Raw genomic sequence first — 4885 nt, 5'->3', positions numbered from 1 at the left:
TAATGAAAATAAAATTTACAAGCAGAAAATGGGCAAATAACATTTAATAGCAAAATTAATACTGGAAACTTTTTTCTATTTTGCTAGTATTTTATTTCAACATTTTTAAAAGTGATTTACCTTTTGTGAATATGTTTTGCTTTATGGAAAATTACATATGTAAATGTATAATTCTATTAAAAAATGTGTTCCAAGTTTGTTGCATGTGTATGCATGCATACTAAATGTAGTTAAAAAAGCATGCTTAAGAAAAACACAAGTTCAGAATCAAATCTGAAATTGCTGAGCACAAAAAGAGTGATCGATAGTAGGCAGTAAGTTTGCAGTAAATTGTATAAATTGAGCAGGCAGAATCACATCTTGGCATAGGGATGTGTAGAGGTCAATAATCTATAAGAGGCTTCAGTGTGGAGGCAGATCTTTCCCATCTTACTCATCTCACACTGATGATTCTCCATAGGATCCCCCTGAAATGAACAGGAGATGCACATGAGACAAACTTTGACATTGCAACCCTAGTGAAAAAGTAATATATTTAAAATAAATTTATTTCATACTAAGTATAGCTCAAATTTATTAACATATTTATTGACATATCGCTCGAGACTTACTAATATAATAATTATAATTAAATTTCATTTGGAGTGCTACTTGTGCACAATGCATACTTAATATTAAGCCTAAAATGTGTTTTAATGTCACTATTAATAAGGACTGTATGATCTTTGAATAATATTGGTCTTAAAATGCAAGATATTTAAAGTGTACCTAAAGTATACTTGCAATAGTTCCAATTTAGCATAATCAAATATACTTCAGTATATCTTTAGTTGGACTTCAGCACTATACTTCCGCACAATTAAAGTGTATTGAGCACAAAATGAGTTTCAATTTAGCAGACTTTAAGTATACCAGTTTACCAAAAGTACAATTGCAGGGTATTTTTATTTAGTACATAAAAATGTAAATGTATTTGTAGTATACTTAGCATGAAATAAATGTATTTCAAACACATTTTAGTATATTTATTTTTCACTAGGGAAAGCTTGAAAATTTACAGAAAACAAATAATAATATAGATACCTTATTAACATCCGCTGTGAGTATCTCTGCACTCCATGCAGAACCTAAATACCATATGAATATATGCCAGTAAAATGAGAAAATAATGCAGGTCTAAACACAGGAACTTCAGCACACATGTGCTCTTAAACACATAAAAATGTCAGTGTCATCTAAATACATAAATATTGCTGTATAATTGTAATGCAGCTTCCCTTAAATTTATATTTCCTATCCTTATTTTTAGGTTACCATTTTTTTCAGTGCAAAAACATTAGGTTTTATATTGGAAAACGGTGTCAAGGAAATTAGTTACCTGTAGTTTGAGCCCGACAGAAGCAGAACACACAGATAGAGGACAGGAGTGAAGAGAGGAGAACACACACTGGACACACACTGAACAGTAGCATCCAGCAGAGCACACAGTCAGGAGGTGCAGAGGGTTCAGAACAGGAAGTCACTTGTTCAACATAAACAAAAATGTATTAATACACATATTTTTGTTCTGTTCATCTTGTTTTTTCACAGAGAAAGGTAAAGTTCTTCAGAATTACACGATGTAATAATGACTCACAGAAGTGTTTTCTTACATTCCAGAGAGAGACGAGTTGTTCGGTTTCAATAATAGTACACATCTGATGAGGAGAAGATGCCTCTTTCACCTTTATTTACCTTATTCTCTTGTTCTGCACAGTAGTACAGTCCCAGATCAGAGACACTAATATTAGTAATATGTAGATCATAAGAGGTGCTGTAGCGGTTGTATATAGCGCTGAAACGCTGAAATATCTTCAGTTCCCATTTCGTAAAATCTATTATGAGAGACGGTTGATTTTCATGAGAGCAGTTTCTTATCCATAAAATGAGGGAACCGTAAGTTAAAGAGCGATCACAGTAGAGAGTGATGTTGTCTCCTGGTCTGACTTTCATCTCCACTTCTTCTCCATAGATTCTTGTCTGATGGAACAGTAAAACTATAAAAGAACAAAACAACTTTAAAAAACACTTCAAATTGTACAATTATGCAAAAATATTCACAGCAGTGACACTGTCATTCAAAAAACTCTCAAAAACTACTGACAAAGTATACTTTTTCTTACACATGAGCACGATGAGAGCAAGTCTTGACCTCTCCATCTTAGTGAGAGATTGTGAATAACTGACACTGGTGAGGGTCTCAATGTAGACGTCAGCTCTCATCTGATTGGTTCAGGTCAGTGGAAAATCTTTCCTAAAATGGCTTTCTTCATAAGGGGTTGGCAGTAAATCGAGTTGTGGTTTGGATGTAAGAAGCATGAGAGCAGTTTTAACCACTCCCCAGTTACAATTATAGACTTTTTGGCTCTGATTTGGCATTGTGATCAGCCACCTGATTGGTTCATGAAAATTGAAATGTTCAAGATTACTTTAGATTATCTGATAGATATGTTCAGCGATATCTGTGGTTCAGACATGCAGATTAACATCCTTATTTGGAACACTTTGTACTTTACATTTCACATGCAATCAGCTAGTCAGTTCACGCCTGTCATGAGTGTCTAGTATCTGAATCAAAGTTCACCTGCAAAATTCATGAGGTTCTTTGTTTTATTGTAATAGGTTCAGTTCAACATCTAAACATGTCAAAACAGGAAACCCACAAGTTTTCATTCAGACCGCTTACAAACACTTCACATTTGCAACATGTCGTGAGACTCTCTCTTCACATCTCTTAGTTGATCATTGGTCAGCAGGCACAAATGTTTCCGTTACCTTTGTGTGGTTTTGAGTGTAGGTTAGAGTGCACATATTTGACGGAGAGCAGCACTTGTTCAAATAACTTCTGCTAATGCTCTATGGTTAAACTGACACTGACAGATGTCCATCAAGCTGAAATTAGCTACATTAAATTATGAGACAGAAACATATGAGACAGTCTTTAAGATGGTGTAATTTAACAAAATACAAGTGAAGATCAATAAATCATGTCCAACTACAACATATAAGTGCAATGTTAGTGTCACGATCTGCACAGGAACACAAAGATTGAGGATCCAAATGCAGTTTATTTCAGGGGTAATCCAAAGCCATAGTCCATAAAGAGGCATAAGGTCATAAACAGGTTAGTCAGTCCAAACAAATACGATCAGGGCAGAAAACTTTAGACAATCAGGATGACCAGGAAACCAGACAAAGATATTAAACACAACAAAGGAATCAGAAAACAAAGACTAAGAACAGCAGACAGCCACTTGCAAGACTAAGCAATGAATGAGTGAAAAACCAGGCTTTAAAAAGGGTGAGACTGATGGGGTGATGAGATACAGGTGATTGCAATGGATGCTAAGTCCGGGCAAAGGATTATGGTACATGTAGTCCAGGGTAGAGTGGCAAGAGTCAGGGGTTGAGTGCCCTCTGGTGGAGTTCATGGGCACTCCAGCTGGAGATCGTGACAGTTAGCAAGACTTACTGGCCCTTATGGGTTTTTTCATTTACTTCGGAGTTGTAAGACAGCACTCAAGTTTTCAGGTTTTGCAGCCATGCATACTTTATTGCCTATAAAAAGCATTATATATGCATAATATGCATTATATGCATAATGAAAGCATTATATGATAATCACAGACACAAATTTTAACCAACAAACATGCTAATAACATGATGTTTCAATTATATTGGCTCCTGCAACTTTTGAATCTATTCCATTTCTATTCTGACAGGAGCGTAAGTAGTGAAATCTGAACTCTGCTCTCGCGTTTTCTTGTGCCGTTTTTGTCTCCTGGTCATCACGTTTACAGATGCATAACACACTTCTTCATCATCTTTCTCCTGGAATAAAAATGTATGTTTTGTTTTTATTATATATCACATATTTATTATATATGCAGTAAAATTATATATTCCATGTGGTGGGTAAATATTTGCATAGGTCATACCACAAGTTTTCATTTACTTCGGAGTTGTAAGACAGCACTCAAGTTTTCAGGTTTTGCAGCCATGCATACTTTATTGCCTATAAAAAGCATTATATATGCATAATATGCATTATATGCATAATGAAAGCATTATATGATAATCACAGACACAAATCAAATTTTAACCAACAAACATGCTAATAACATGATGTTTCAATTATATTGGCTCCTGCAACTTTTGAATCTATTCCATTTCTATTCTGACAGGAGCGTAAGTAGTGAAATCTGAACTCTGCTCTCGCGTTTTCTTGTGCCGTTTTTGTCTCCTGGTCATCACGTTTACAGATGCATAACACACTTCTTCATCATCATTCTCCTGGAATAAAAATGTATGTTTTGTTTTTATTATATATCACATATTTATTATATATGCAGTAAAATTATATATTCCATATGGTGGGTAAATGTTTGCATAGGTCATACCACAACAATGTTTCTACTTTTCGGCTTGTCTTTTTGATCAGCCGCAGAATCTAAAATTGATTATTTAAATTAGAACATTTCGACTGATGCAGGTTTTTTTTTTTTTGTGCTCATTGACAAAAGCTGTCTAAAGTATTGTGTAAATTAGTAGTGCTAAAGAAGAGTATTAACCTGTGAATAATTACCTGTCATTTTCCTACAATAGAAGCAGAACACACAGACAGAGAAGAGGAGAACACACACCGGACACACACTGAACAGCAGCATCCAGCAGAGCACACAGTCAGGTTGTCTCCTGGTCATCACGTTTACAGATGCATAACACACTTCTTCATCATCTTTCTCCTGGAATAAAAATGTATGTTTTGTTTTTATTATATATCACATATTTATTATATATGCAGTAAAATTATATATTCCATGTGGTGGGTAAATATTTGCATAGG

General features: G+C 34.6%; 1 pseudogene; it reads right to left on the bottom strand.

Moving 5' to 3' along the window:
• Positions 1 to 210: 210 nt before the first annotated feature.
• Positions 211 to 2262, bottom strand: LOC107562970 (uncharacterized; annotated as a pseudogene).
• Positions 2263 to 4885: the final 2623 nt, after the last annotated feature.

Source organism: Sinocyclocheilus grahami, unplaced genomic scaffold (assembly GCF_001515645.1).
Source record: "Sinocyclocheilus grahami isolate Dianchi unplaced genomic scaffold, SAMN03320097.WGS_v1.1 scaffold852.1, whole genome shotgun sequence".
NCBI lineage: Eukaryota > Metazoa > Chordata > Actinopteri > Cypriniformes > Cyprinidae > Sinocyclocheilus > Sinocyclocheilus grahami.
The sequence above is the reverse complement of the archived record's forward strand: the minus strand, read 5'-3'. Positions and strand labels throughout refer to the sequence as shown.